Source organism: Hyaena hyaena, unplaced genomic scaffold (assembly GCF_003009895.1).
Source record: "Hyaena hyaena isolate Hyena2069 unplaced genomic scaffold, ASM300989v1 scaffold_71, whole genome shotgun sequence".
Taxonomy (NCBI): domain Eukaryota; kingdom Metazoa; phylum Chordata; class Mammalia; order Carnivora; family Hyaenidae; genus Hyaena; species Hyaena hyaena.
In genome coordinates this window covers 302,870-318,959 of record NW_024080704.1, presented here as the reverse complement: position 1 = coordinate 318,959, position 16,090 = coordinate 302,870, and positions in this window count along the sequence as shown.

The window sequence follows — 16,090 nt, the reverse complement described above, 5'->3', positions numbered from 1 at the left end:
CAGACCCTGATACGGGGCTCGAACTCAGGAACGGTGAGATCAAGACCTAGGCCGAAGTTGAATGCTTAACCAACTGAGCCACCCAGGCACCCCTCCATTCATTTACTGATAGACACTGAGGTAGGAGTGTGGCCCCTTTAGATAAAGCCATTGGCCTGAGAAGACCTCTCTGAGTGGAGTTACTCCGGCTGAGACCTATGTGATGAAGATAGTCCTGCACAGATTGAGGGTAAGGGCGCTCCAGGCCAAGACCTTGTGAACGCCAGAGCTCAGTGGTGACAGAGATCTCCTCGGGAGGAACAGCAAAGAGGTCGGTGTGATTAGAGTGAAGCAATCAAAGGGCAGGTTAGCAGGAGAGGAGCTCAGAGGGCAGGCAAGAGTCACATCACATGTCCCTCTGGGCCACTGTAAGGAGCTGGGATTTTCAGAGGAATGAGAAACTTCAAAGGGTCTTAAGCAGGTGAGCATCATGGTCTGACTCCCACATGGATCACTGTGCTGGGGAACTGAATGAAGAAGGGACAGATTAACAACAGGGGGCCGGTTAGGAAAAGACAGCCATCTTCCGAACCAGATGGGGCCTGGCCAGATGGAGGCCCTGGGGATGTTGACAAGAAGCTGGAGCTGGGGCTCTTAATGTCAGAGCTCTAGCTGTCCACCTTGCGCCACAAGCCAGGATGAGTGGCGGTGCCCAGCAGCACCCTTCGGCAGAGACAGGCACTCTGAGAGGAGTAATCCTGGGCAAGACCCAGCTCAACCCAGCCAGCCCAGCGCCCCAGGGAGCAGGTGGGGCTAGAAGGTGCGGCCGGGAGGAGGGTGGTGGGGGAGGGCCAGGAGACTCACTGTCTGGATGCTGGTCTCTCTGAGTCCATTCAGGGCAGATGGGGTATGTGAGTAAGGCCAGAGGTGAGGGCACATCCTTCCCAGGCCTCCTTTGCCCCAGACCCTCAAGGAGGACTGTAGTAGGGAGGGAGGGAGAGTGGTCAGAATCTCAGAGAAAGAACACTTCACCTACTTCATCCAGACCTCCTCCTGCTCGAAGCTGAAGATCCTGCTTCCTGCCTCGTCTTACCCGGAATGGCACCCTTCTGGATGAACCAGGCAGGGACGAAATCTTGTCCCTTCTCCCCACTGCCAGCCTACACAAATCTCCATGTTTCCCTAGCTCAGGTCTCCCTACCTCAGGGTAGGGGTGAGAAGGGAAGGACGCTCTTATGGTGCTATATCCCTGCTGGGAGTTTTGCCCCGACTAGCTTGCCTTCCGCTTCCTTTCTTCCAACCGCCTGCATCCCAGCAGCTCCTGGACATGCCTGCGACAGCAGGGCCTTCCACGTGCTCAGCTCCGCTGCTTCTGTGGAGGACAGTTTCTCTCCCCACCCCCCCAAAAGACAGCCCCACAGGCAGGCAGGTTAGAGTCCCCCTGGGGAGGAGGGGTAAGCAGGAGCAGCCAGACACACCTGCCTCATTCCTTTCCTCTTGTTCACCCAGGAGGGAGCTGTGGGGGCTGGGTTCCCCGCCCCCTTGCTCCCTCCCATCCCAGGGAGGAGGAGAGAAGAGGCGGGGGTGGGGGGTGAGGGGGAGAAAGGAGGCCTGAGTGGGGAGCACTCCTACCCCTAGCAGTGTCCACTACGCATTAGCTTTGGCCTCACCCTCCTGGGCCTTCCAGACTTGAGGACGGGGGAGGGGCGGGGAGGAGAGACTGGAGAGAGACAGGATGAGGGGCTGGGGTAATGGGGCAGGAGCGGGTGCCTCCAGAGAAGGGTGAGGGGTGGGGTGGGGGAGGGGCTGGACACCACGTTGCGGGGGAGGGACGCGTTCCAGTCAAGTCCTGGTGAGCTGATATATGCTGGCATGACCTGTAAAGGAAGAGGGTGAAAGTTGGGGAAGGAACCAACAAGGTGTTACCCACTTCACCTCCTCCTTCTGGGCCAGAAGCTGGCTAGAGTCTCAGGGCAAGAGCTGGACCCCACAACTGAAAAGGGGAATGTGGAACATGCCAAGGGTCCTGAAGGGAGATGTGACGGTGATGAAGGGCAGGAAAATAGGGCGCAAGGGGCACGGGGCTTAGGCATACTGGCTGAAGGGCGAGACGGGAATCAATGTGCTGATTGGAAATTGGGGGTGGTGGAGGTAGATGGGAGGAAGGACTTGCCAAACAGCTTGGGGAGGACCAGGGTTGCGATTTTGGAATAAGAACAGCTGGTGGAGCATAGGTTAGAGGGGAAGGGAACTGTCCTGGCCTCCAGTACTTTTCACCTTGATGGACCCTGGGTCACTTCCTCGCAGGAGGAAAAACTAATACGGTCTAATAGAGCCCGGATGGCCCCAGCCAGAGGGAAGGGGGGAGGTCACAGAGAATGTGGGTAGGGGACAGATCAGCAGGCAGCAGTCGGGTTAAGGGTCAGGGAGTGGCAGCCAGACTGGGGTAGGGATCAGAACCCAGGCATCCTGCTTTCCAGTCACCCAAGGTCCTAGGGCTGAAACAAGAGGAAAGAGGCAGAGGTAGAGGCCCTCGCAGCTCTAGGAAGACCCAGGATGAGAAGCTAGGTCAGCGGCCTTCAGGCCCTCCTCCTCCCAGACCAGTGCGCCCCTAGCTAGCCCCCCGCGGGGGGCCTTCCACGTTGGAGTTTAGCCAGGCTCTAGTCGAGGCCCCCCTCCTCCCTTCCCTCCCCCCCCCCCCCGACTTCTCATGTGGTTGCCAGCAGCTGCCTGCGGTCGCCCCAACCCCTGCGCTCAAGGCACGGGGACTTTCCAACAGGGGAAAAAATGACTTAATGAGAGTGGGAGCCGGGGGCGGGAGGGACAGGTCCCTGTAATCACCGCTCCACTGTGGGGCCTGCGCGCCTCCGGGGCCATTCCTGGCTTCCTGCTGCCAGCGCCCCCCTCAGGCTCTGTTGGGGGAGGAGGATGGGCTGGGGACAGGGGGATCCCTTTTCAGGTTTCAGACTCTTTGGGTCCTCTGGCCGCTTTTGCTCCCTAGGCTTGAGGTGCGTGGAAGCTGGGACGCCCCATGATCCCTCTCCAGACTTTGTCCTTGAAGTTGCACTGGGGTGGAGGGGGTGTGTGTGGCGGTCTCTCTTAGGAGCCAGGGTCCTCTGCTGGTGGATTAGAGGGGTGAAGGCTCTAGAGGAGAGCCTTGTGCCACTTTGCGGCTGCGCACTTCGAAACTTCCCCGGTTACTGTGGCAACCAGGGCAGTCGAGGTGTGTCCGCGGGGCTGGGAGGCGCCCCCTCCCCCTTTTCTCGCCGCCCTCCGGGCCAGGCCGGGCCGCTGCGGTGCGCGGGGGTGGGGGTGTGCCGTTGCCATGGCAAGGGTGCGCTAGGAGGGCACATTCTTCCCCAGGGTGGGAGCGCCCTGGGGATACGAGAAGGGGGGTGACGGGGGCGGCAGAAAGGGGAGCGGGTGGTGGTGGTGGAGGGAGGGTCATAACGAGGGGAGGAGTCTCGGACAAGATGAACCAGGGCTCCTTGGGGTTGGGGTGGGGAGTTTGGAATCTACCCCTCTCTGCCTAGCTCTCCAGAGCCGTCCAGCTCCTCCTCCGAAACTCTCGCTGGGGTTCAAGCCCCTCAATCCCCAGTTTCCCGGGAAGGGATCCCGGGAAAAGACCGAATGGAAGGTCTTTTAGCGTCTTCTGAGACCAGGCTCTGCGAGTTTAGTGTTTGTCCCTTCCCCCCACCCCCAAGCGGAGCTGCAGCCCAGACTGCGACCTGAAGCCCTGCAATTAAGCCCCTCGCCGGCCCCTGCGCCGCCCGCCGGCCCTCTGCCAGACCGGGCCTGCACCGTCAATTACAGCCGCGCGCAGCAGCTGATTACTCCGGAGTCAGGGAAGCGGCCGGGGTGGGGACAGCTGGCACGCCAAGGGGGCGGGGTCCCTGGGGTTGTCCCCGGCCCAGGACCCTTAATTGGAACTTCGAACTGTGGCCCTCTAGCCCAACTTCTCCGCTGCAGACAATATGGGGAGGAGGGGTCTAGTCAGTGCTCGGCCTGCTGTGCCTCAGTTTCTCTCTTCTTGAATGCACACCTCACTCAGGCAGAAAGAGTGCAGGGAGCTTGTGTGTGAGTGTGTGTGTGTGTGTGTGTGTGTGTGTGTGTGTGTGTGTGTTGGAGCGTCTGGACTCGAGGGCTGGGTACTCCAGAAGCCCAAAGCCCTCAAGGCCGGCTCTCTTTCCCGCCGCAGACAGTCGCGTGGGTCTCCCCTGGCCCGGAGCCCCACCCGGTGGACCTAGCTCTGTCCTGCTGAGCCCGTCCCAGGGTGGCTGGCAAGCCGTACTGCACTTTTGTGGGAATCAAAGCCCCTTCTGGGCAGGAGGCTTCTCCCTGCCCCCTTCTGTCCTACAAGAGGAGGCAATCTGGGACCCTGCAGAGCAGCGATGGTGGGGTATTCCGCCACAACCCTTGCCCCCTGCATCCCGTCTTCGCTGTCCCCCTGCCTGCAGGCCTGGAGGGGCTGGAGTTGAGCTAGCGTCTCCTGCGGTCCAGCTGCCCACATCTGGCCGGCAGCTGGGACCCGCCCACTGCGAACTGTTGTGGCCCCAGCGCCCTCTGTTGGTAAGGAGCGGCGGTGCACCAGCTTTCGGGCCTGGGCCGCCCGCCGCCGCCGCCGCCACCGAGTCTCGCTTCAGTTCTGTGGGTCTCGAGGTCCACTCATTCGGCGCCCCTTGTCCTGGGGCACAACCTGACTCCTTCGGCCCTTCGCTTTCCGCCGGCGTGGCCTCTACCGTGACCTTTCCTCTGTGTACTTTAAGTCTCTGTGTACTTAAAACCTTGTTCCGTGTGACAGCTATCCCCCAACCTCCAATCTTCCCTAGTCGTCCCTGCTTCGTGGGCAAGTTCTGCGTTCTCTCTGCGCCCAATGCAAAAGTCCTCAAATAGGAACACGATTACATAAATCATCACCCATCTGCTCAATGGAATTCTTCACAGCGTCCTTAAAAGTGAGGTGGTTGAAGCATATTTAGTGACTGAGACCGTGTTTGCTCTATATGATGTGTGTGTGTACAAGATACAAAATAGCATAGGGCAGGATCCCTCCTTTAGCACAACAAAAAATTATGGATGTGATTTGCATTTTAAAAGTCTAAAATAAGCAGTAAATTGCTAACCGAAATTATTTTGGGATGATGGGATTATAGGTGGCTTAAAATTTGTTCTCTTTATCTACATTTTTCATTTGTTTATGATGAACATGTTTTACTTGGGCACAATAATAATTCCATATTCAAAATACTTTTGGCCCAAAATGTGAGCATTGCAAATAATGAGAATATACTAAATTTAAGAAAGAACCCTTCTGAAACTAGGAATTAGGGAGACCTGGGCTCCCGACAAGAGCTAATATGATTATATCATTAGGATTTTCTTCTTAAAATCGTGATGGTTTGTAGTGAAAGCAGGTTTCCAGCCTCTGAATCCCAAGGCCCAAGGAAGCCAAGAAGTTGTTAGAAATCCACAGGCACAGCCAGCATTCTCGTCATGAATAACTGATTTCCTTCTCATTATGCTGCATATGTAAACAGATGTTGCCATGATTGACAACATAGAAACAATTTTGTAAGTTTAATACTTTTTTTCTCAGTCTTGCTCCCCTTCCATCTTTTTGCAACATGACACATCATGAACTGCCTTCACCTTAGAAATATTCCCCTATTTGGTGCACTGGCTGACACCTGCCTCTACCCACTGCTTCAGGGATTTCATTCACTCTTTCCTTGTCTTTTTTCTTTTTATTTGATGTAACAGAAAAATTACAATATATAAAGAACTTTCCCCTTCCTTGAACCACTTGAGAGTAAGTTGTTTACAAGATGCGCAATCACTCCATATATCTTGGTGCATATGTCTTACAAAAAAGGATATTCTCGGGGCACCTGGGTGGCTCAGTCTGTTGAGCATCTGTCTGACTTTGGCTAAGGTGATGATGTCACGGGTTCATGAGTTTGAGCCTCATAGTGCTCTGTGCTGACAGCTCTGAGCCTGAAGCCTGCTTCAGATTTTGTGTCTCCCTCACTCTCTGTCCCTCCCCCACCCACACTCTCTCAAAAATGAATAAGTTTTTTTAAAGGACATTCTCCTATATAACAATGCAATGCTCATGATCAGGAAATTAACATTGATACATTCATACTATCTAATCCCCAGAACTTATTGCATTTTGTTTAAAAAAAACTATGTTCCCCCTGAGAGAGAGACAGTGTGAGCAGGGGAGGGTCAGAGAGAGAGGGAGACACAGAATCTGAAACAGGCTCCAGGTTCTGAGCTGTCAGCACAGAGCCTGATGCGGAGCTCGAACCCACAAACCGTGAGATCATGACCTGAGTCGAAGTCGGACGCTTAACTGACTGAGCCACCCAGGCATCCCGCATTTTCATAATTGGCCTCATGATGAAAGGATCCAGGTCCAGAATGATTCATTACATCTAGTTATCATGCTTTCCAGACTCCTTCAGTCTGAGACGGTGTCTAAGGCTTCTTTTGCTTTCATGACCAGGACAATTTAAAGCACTGAAGACCTATTATATTGCAGACTGTTCCTCAATTTGGGTTTATCTGTTGTTTCCTCATGATTATATTACGGGTATGCATCTTTAGCAGCATTATTTTAGATGTGAGTGCTTTACTTGTTGAATTGTTATTTATTTTGATGCTCAAAACTTTCCCAGATTTGGCCAGCTGTCAAGCTGGCTTCTATCACCATACTTCTTTGAGCACTTCCTTACTTCCAGGTTCATCTTCTACTTCCTCTGCTCCAGCCCCGCAACCAGCCATTTCTCCGAGGCACCTTTGTTTTTTTTTAATGGAGAGTGATATTTAGAAATCAAGATCTGGGTGCTAGGTGTGCTCATTGTTCTTGGGGTATCCCTGCTTTGGGGCCTCTCAGTGGACAGTGCTAGGAAATATATATATATATATATATATATAATTATACTAGGAAATATATATATATATAATTATACCCACACATTTCTATCTATTGCTAGATCAATCAACCAACCAATCAATCTCTCTATGTAGAAAGCCAAGAGTGCACACCATACCTTCAATTCCAACCCAGCACCACAAGATTTCTTCTAATTTTCTCCTTTTCTGAGGCACCTGGGTGGCTCAGTTGGTTGGGCATCTGACTTTGGCTCAGATCATGATCTCCCCTCTCATGGGTTCAAGCCCCACATGAAGCTCTGTGCTGACAGCTCAGAGCCTGGAGCCTGCTCCAGATTCTGTGTCTCCCTCTCTCTCTCTGCTCCTCCCTTACTCTCTCTCTCAAAAGCAAACAAACATTTAAAAATTTTAATTTTCTCCCTTTCTATTTCCTTCTCCCTTCTTATGAGAAGGGTTATTTAATCCCTCTGTAAATGACCTACACCCTGCCACTGCTGCTGCCCCCTCCACTCCCCTTGCAGACTTCATCTTCTCCCATCGTGGCCTTGATAACCTACGCTAGGCTAGTGCGCCCCCGCCCCTGCCCCCATATGAGTGTTTTACTTTGGGCCCCCATCATGGCTTGGGAGCCAAATTATTCCTTCCAGGCAGGAAAGCTTGGGACAGTTTTACTCTTTCTTGAAGCTCTGGTTATAATTCTCAATCCTCTCTATTCAGTAGATGGCAACTGCTCTTCTAGCTGTTCCTATTAAAAGCTCTGGAGACATTGGACTCCTTTATTTCTCTGACACCTCACATCCAATCTACCAGAAAATCCTGTTGATTCTCCTTCTGTTTATTTCTAGAGGTTGATCACATGTCACGTCCTCCATCATTACCATCCTGGTCCAAGCTACCCTGAGTCTCTTGCCTTGAATGACTGCAGTTGTCTGCTAGTTGGTATCTCTGCTTCTGCCCTTGTCCACCCCCAGTCTACTCTATATATAGCAGCCAGAATAATCCTTTTAAAGTGTTAGTCATGTAGTGTGCTTCCTCTGCTCAAAATTCTCCAAAGTCTTCCCATCTCATTCAGAACAAGAGCCAAAGTACTTGCAATGACTTGCAAGGCCCTACACGATCTGGCTCCCACTCCCACCCCCACCTTTACCTCTTCTCCCCCTACTCTTGCCCTCATCCATTTACTTTAGCCATACTGCTCTCCTGGCTGTTCTTTGCAGAAACCAAATTGTCCTGCCTCAGGGCCTTTGCACCTACCATTCCCTCTGCCTGAAAAAGGTTTCTCCTAGTAACCACGTGGATGTTACCTCTCTTCTTTCAGGACTTCGCTCAGATATCTACTTACAAGAGGAGACTTTGCAGAACAACCTGTCATATGTTAAACAGCAGACTTCCTCTTACTTTTCCCTTGCTTTATTTTTCTTCATAGTACACATCACATATCTGACATATGTGTGCATTTGTTTACTGTCTGCCTCTGTACTCTGTAATGGAAACTCCATGAGAGCTGAGCCCCTCTTTTATTGATTTATTTATTGCTGTATGTTTATGGCAAGAATGGTACTGAGTACATAGTAAGTACTCAATAAATACAAGTGGATGAATAAATGAATGAATATCTATGGCAATGACTACCAATTTGTCTTCAGGCCCAGCTTAAGATTTTTCCTGAAGTTCTGGCTGCCAGTTAGACATGTTCTGATGTGTGTCTGCGGTACCACAAACTAAAGCTTTATTAAAGCAGTTTCATTATATCATGTATGCATTTGTTAATTTAGAACTGAGACCTTATTTTCTTCACTGTTATCTTCTCAATGCCTAGAACAGTGCCTGGCAGAGAGCAGGCAATTAAAAATTGTTGAATAAATAAATGAAAGATTTCCCCCTCCAGACTAGTTTTCCCTGACTTGCTTGTTTCTCTTTGTAACATTATTGTTTTCCTAGTTGCTAAGACTCAAAACTCTGTCAACGTGGACTTTCCTCTCTCTTCTTTTTTCCATATTCTGTCAGTGGCCAAAAGCTGCTGTCTCTCCCACTTCTTTGGCACTGGCGGTATTGTAGCTCATCATACACCCCAAATGTCACGAAGGCCTCCCAACTGGACTCTCTCATTCCTATTTTTCTCTCTTCAATCTATCTTTATCAGATCTTTCTATTTTTCTCTCCCATAAAGTGCTCTGATCATGTCATTTCCTCTGGTTGAAGATTCAATGGGTCTTTGTGCCGATTAGGGCTCTTAATCACAGACAACAGAAATGGACTCTGGTTCACTTAAGTAGAAGGGGAATTTCCTGGAATGATGTGAGGAAACACACAAAATTGACATGAGGCTTCCAGAATCAGTCTCGGGAAGTGGGCAGGAACCAAGAGAGGCTAAGGAGCCAGAACCTCAGTCAGGTCTTTCCTGAGGAGCCACCTGGTTAAGGGGCTCCTGCCCCTGGGCTCTGGGGGCCCTCTCTTGCAAAGCCACTACCCTGAGAACTGGCTGCTGCTGTTGCTATAAACAGTCTTCTGCTTCCTTGGGTCACTTAGTGATCAGAGTTCCAAGTGGAATTATTGATTCGGCACACTTCCGAGATCACAATTCTGTGACCTTCCTACCCGTGGTCAAGGGTGGGGATCCTGAACTCCCACTAAGCCGTTCACCAAGGAGGATCCTCCAGCAAGGAGGCTTACATGCTGGGCAGCTAAAGACCTCAGAAGGCACCCAGATACAGGTTCCTGAGCATGGCATTGAAGCCCTCCATGATATGCCACAAGCCATCACCTCCAGTTTTTCTCCTTTGCACACCACGTCACATGGTGTCACTGAAACAACAGGAATACATGTAGTTCCCGAGTTGTTCCTTCCTGCTTCAGTCCCCTGAAGTGGCTGATCTCCAAAGATGGCCCTCGTTGAACCACGTGTGCCTTCTGATATTTACACCTATGGACTGTCCCTTCCCCTGGCTGGCCCTGTGATTCATTTTCACTGAAGGTATGCTGTGGAGCGATGCTGCATGAATTCCAAAGAGAGGTCATAAGAGGTCTTGCAGCTGCTGTCTCTGTCGGGATGTTCACTCTGGGGAAAGCCAGCCACCACATATGAGGTTTATCTCCCGGAGAGCACCATCTATGAGGAAACCCAAGCAAGACACATGGCAAGATTATATGGAGAGAGAGAAAAGCCTGGCCAGCCCCCACCTGGTCCAGCCAGTTCAGCTGAGGTGCCAGACTTGTGTTTTTAAAAAGCCATCTTTAGGTCACCTGGGTGGCTCTGTCATTAAGCATCTGACTTTGGCTCGGGTCATGATCTCACAGTTCGTGAGCTCTAGCCCCACCTCGGGTGAGCTTGTGCCTCGCTTTGGGTAAACGCAAGCCCCGCTTTGGGTGAGCACTGCTTCTGTCTCTCTCTCTCTCTCTCTCTCTCTGCCCCTCCTGGGATTCTCTTTTTGCCTCCTGCTCACTTGTGCCCCCCCCCTCAAAAAATAGTAAACAATAAATAAATGAGGGGTGCCTGGGTGGTTCTGTTGGTTAAGTGTCTGACTTCGGCTCAGGTCATGATCTTGCAGTTTGTGAGTTCGAGCCCTGTGTCGGGCTCTGTGCTGACAACTCAGAGCCTGGAGCCTGCTTCGGAATCTGTGTTTCCCTTTCTCTCTCTGCCCCTCCCCCACTTGCACTCTGTAGGTCTCTCTGTCTCTCAAAAATAAATAAACATTAAAAATTTTAAAGAATAAATAAATGAAAAGCCATCTTTAGAACTACCCTACAATACAACTATTGCACTACTAGGTATTTACCCAAAGGACACCAAAGTACAGATTCAAAGGGGTACACGCACCCTGATATTTATAGAATTATCAACAATAGCCAAATAATGGAAAGAGGCTAAATTGTCCATTGACTGATGAATGAATAAAGAAGATGTGGTACAAATACATAACAGAATATTACTCAGCCATCAGAATGAAATCTTGCCATTTGCAATGATGTGGATGGAGCTAGAGAATATTATGCTAAGCAAAATACATCAGAGAAAGACAAATAACATATGACTTCACTCATATGTAGAATTTAAGAAACAAAACAGGTGAACATATGGGAGGGAGAAAAAAAGAAAAAACAGAAAGGGAAACAAATCATAAGAGACTCTGAAAGATAGAGAACAGGGGCGCCTGGATGGCTCAGTCGGTTAAGCGTCCAACTTCAGCTCAGGTCATGATCTCGTGGTTTGTCGGTTTGAGCCCCACATCAGGTTCTGTGCTGGCAGCATCAGAGTCTGGAGCCTGTTTCAGATTCTGTGTCTCCCTCTCTCTCTGCCCTTCCCCCGCTCATGTTCTGTCTCTCTCTGTCTCAAAAATATATAAACTGTAAAAAATTTTAAAAAAGAGAGAGAACAAACAGAGGGTTGATGGAGGCAGGTGGGTGGGGGATGGGCTAGATGGGGGATGGGTACTAAGGAGGGCACTTGTTGTGAAGAGCACTGGGTATTGTATGTACATAATGAATCACTGAATTCTACTCCTGAAACCAATATTGTACTGTATGTTAAATAACTAGAATGTCAATAATTTGAAAATAAAATAAAATAAAATAAAATAAAATAAAAGGCCATCTTGGACATCCAGCCCAGAAGAGCCTTCAGATGACTCTCAGCCCCAGCTTCAATCTGACTGCAACTGTATGACAGACCCCAGTAAGAATAGCCCAGCTGACTCTGGGAGTCAATCCAGAGGACTGTGAAAGATAAAAATAAAGTTTTGTTTTAAGCCACTAAATTGAGGGGGGGGGTACTGTTTGTTACACATTAATAGAGAACCAAAACTGTCCCTTGGTGGAACGTGTTCTGTTCTTTCTGGAATGCTTCCACACTGTCTTTTTTTTTAATGTTTTTATTTAAATTCCAGTTAGTCAATATACAGTGTAATATTAGTTTCAGGTGTATAACGCAGTGGCTGACACTTCCATAAGCAGCCAGTGCCCATCACAGCAAGTGCCCTCCTTCATCTCCATCATCTATTCCCCCACCCCTCCCCCACCTCCCCTTTGGTAACCATCAGTTCTCTACAGTTAAGAGTCTATTTCTTGGTTTGCCCCTCTCTTTCTTTTTTCCCCTTTGCTCATTTGGTTTTTTTCTTGAATTCCCATGTGAGTGAAATCATATGGTATTTCTTTTTCTCTGCTGACTTATTTCGCTTACCATAATAGCTCTCCAGTTCCATGTTGTTGCAAATGGCAAGATTTCATTCCTTTTAATAGCTGAGTAATATTCTGTTGTGTATATACACCACATCTTTTTTTTTTTTTATTTTTTTTTTAAAATTTTTTTAATGTTTTATTTATTTCTAGGAGAGAGAGAGAGAGAGACAGCGTGAGCAGGGGAGGGTCAGAGAGAGAGGGAGTCACAGACTCTGAAACAGGCTCCAGGCTCTGAGCTGGCAGTCAGCACAGAGCCCGACGCGGGGCTCGAACCCACGAACCGCGAGATCATGACCTAAGCGAAAGTCGGACGCTTAACCGACTAAGCCACCCAGGCGCCCCAACACCACATCTTTTTAAAAAATTTTTAAACATTTATTTATTATTGAGAGACAGAGCACGAATGGGGGAGGGGCAGAGAGAGAAGAAGACACAGAATCTGAAGCAGGCTCCAGATTCTGAGTTGTCAACACATAGCCTGATGCGGGGCCCGAACCCACAAACCGTGAGATCATGACTTGAGCTAAAGTCGGATGCTCACTGGTTGAGACATCCAGGCGCCACCTATACCACATCTTCTTTATCCATTCATTAGTCAATGGACACTTGGGCTATTTCCATAGTTTGGTTATTGTAGATGATGCTGTTATAAACATCAGGGTACATGTAACTCTTTGAATTAGTGTTTTTGTATTCTTCGGATAAATACCTAGTCCCCACTGTCCTATCTTACCCATGTACCCACTCATATCTGCACTTGTCAGAATACTTTTGATGAGTGTGGCAGAGCATAGCCAGGCTCTGGGGTCAGTGTGTGGGATGAGAGGGGCCAAATCTAGTTGAGTCTTTCTCTATCCTGTGATCTCAGACAGAATAATTAATTTCTCTGGACCTCAGTTTCTGCATCTGCCATCTGGAAATGAGAAAATCTTTCTCCTGGATTTGTTTGAGGACTAGGTATGAAATCTGTAAAATACCCATGTGTCTCATTTATTTTCACTGAATGGTGGCCTTTAGCAGATACCAAGCCTTCTAGGGCTGCATCAGTGGTGCTCCTTACGAACTATATGGTTTTGGACAAATCCATTAAACTTCTCTGAGCCTTACCCTTCTCATATGTAACATGGGTTTGATGATAATATCTGTGTAATGGGGCTTCTTGACAGGGCTAAAGACTGGGCTGTCTCGTGGTGTTAGGCGACACTGCCCCCTCGAGGCGGAACGCCCAAGACCCTTAAGCCACATCCATCAATCTGCAATGCATCAGGAATCCTTTGGAAGAGGACAAAAACTATGCCTGCAATTGGGGTTCATGAATGAACAAACATGTCTAGTGGGCAGAGAGAATGTGGCAGATGCTAGACTGAATGGAGGGACAGCAGAGGCCCCGAGAGCTCATCACCCAGAGTGAGAAACAGTTTTTGATGGAGGGGCAAGGAGCACACTGAACCAAGCAGGGGGAGAAATGTTACCTGGAATAGTGTAAAGCTGGGCATGACCATCTTGTGGATCAGCACATCCCCATCCTCTACTCTCCCCGGGCCTTCCTGGTGGAGAAGGAAAGATCTGGGGTATAAGGCCAAGACAGGGGTCACCGGGACATACACCTCTACCATGGGAACCCTTATGAAAAGCTGAGAAGCAGCAGCAGAAGATGCTTTCTACCTCAGAAAGGGACAGGTGGGACAGGAGTCCATGGGCACAGGGATCCATAGGCCAGTGGGCATGTAGAGAGGCTAGCCGTGATGTGGAGAAGGATGGCATTGGGCAGTAACCCTGACCACCGGGGAGGCAACCCCATTGGGCTTCTTCTTGGATTCCCACTGGAATCGAGGAGACAGGGAAATCCAGGAAGTTACCACATGCTGTGTGATTCTAGGTGTATCCTGTGCAAAAACAAGCAAAACTAATTTAAGCTATTAGAAGGCAAGATAGTGGTTATCCTGTAGGGGGGGGGTGTGAGTGGAAAGAAACGTGAAGGGCATTCTGGGGGCTGGTAATGTTTTGTTTCTTCATCATGGGGCTGGTTATACCAGTGTGTTCATTTCCTAAGAACTTAAGTGCACTTAATTGGTCCACTTTTCTGTATGCTACTTTAGTAACAAGTTAACATACACACACAACTGTTTGGGAAAAGGAGATGAACAGTCATTTTGCACTTCAAGCACTTTGAGGTGCACCCATATCAGGGAAGTGGGGTAAGAGATTAGTGGACTGGAGGCAGGGACCAACTGGTGTCTGGCCAGACTTATTTCATTTCTCCCTCTATTCATTCACTCACTCTGTTATAGTTTATTAAGCACCTCTTACACACTGAACAGGGCACAACATATAAGGGGTTAAAAAGATTATTAATAGCAATAGCTTCCATTTATTGAGTGCTTATTTAGGAGTAGGCAATATACACCCAATCCTCATCATCCCATTAAAGTATTAATATCCTTATCTATCAGTTGAGTCTCAGAAAGGTTAAGTAAGTTGTTCAAGATCACACAGTGTAGAAGGTGTCTGGACTTGCATATGAACATGAGTCGTATGAACCCAAAGATGGAATACTTTTCACTGAGCTACACTGTCCTCTAGGAATCTAGGGGTTAGAAGAATTTGCTAACAAATTGCTTTACCAAGCAATGAGGCCTTACGGTCAGACTGGTCACATCTTTTCCCACTTTCGGCAAATTCCTCCACTTTTGAGCCTCGGTTTCCCCATCTGTATAACCAGGGTAAAAACCACGTCTTTCTTTTGGGGTTACTGTGGGAATTAAATGAGATGACGTGTGTAGAGCCCAGTATCCGGCAGTCATTAATATTTTTGAGTCCTTATCACCCATATACCGCAGAATCGGACCAGGGTCAGGTTGAAGGTGGATTCCCTCCCCCCCCCCCCCGCCCCCGATCTGAACCACAGGCCTGATGGACTTAAGTGCGCCTGAGCAGCTTGGTCCATGCTGCTAGAAAATGTGCCGGGCGAAGAGCCCTCGTCCCAAACACTACCCAAGAAAGTCAACACCAGCCGACCCGTAGGCGCTGCTCTGAGAGGTTAGCCAGGGCAGGCAAGGCGTGATATCGCGAGACTTGGAGGGACAAAAGGGTTTCCAGGCCGGAAGTGAGGGGCGGGTCCGAGGCAGCGCGCTCCTTTTGAAACCGGAGGAGGTATGCGGAGCTTCAAGGTGGGCTGGACGTAGCTAACCCTCTGGGCCTCGAGTGGGGACCACAGGAGGGGGCAGCGGGTCGGCGGGGACCTCTATGAGGGGTTTGGCCGGCAGTGGCCACAGGTTTTTTCACTGGGCACGCCTTGGGCCGGCCGGGAGCGGTGAGCCACGCACGCCAGGCCTCAGAGCCTCCCTCCAAACGTGAGTAACATTTCCTTCCTCTCGGCTCAGCCTTATAAAGAGCCCTTTGTGGCCTTACGTGCTTTGCCCCAACGCTAAGGCAACTTCATTTTCTGGATCCTCACTCGCCTAGGCTCCCTCTATAGCTATGGAAGAGAGAGTGTTTTTATAAAGTTAGGGAAACCTGGCATCATCGTCATCATCATCATCATCATTATCATTATCATTATTTTGGGCGAGAGAGAGAGGAGAGAGTGAGGGAGACGGAGAATCCCAAGCATTGTCAGCCCCGCACTGCCAGGGCAGATTTCCACACGGAGCTTGAACCCACTAAACGTGAGATCATGATCTAAGCCTAAGTCAAGAGTCAAGACGCTTAACCGACTGAACCACCCAGATGCCTCAAAACTAGGACATTTTAACCCAACTCTGTTAAGACCACTAGTGGTCTCTTTTTATGACGACTTTCCTATCTGGGGGCACTGAAGTAGTCATGAACATTTTTAGGCATTTGGAGTAGGGAGTACTCTTAAGTGGGACACATCTATTTGGTTCCTGTATATAGTTATTGCTCACCTTCCCAGTGTAGGAGTGGCTTCTAGAATACTCTTAACCCCCTCTGTGCTGAATTACAAGCATGGTGACCTGAAGGTGCCAGAGGTTCTTCGGTTTTAGCATGTCCAGCACTAAGAAGAATGAGAAGATAT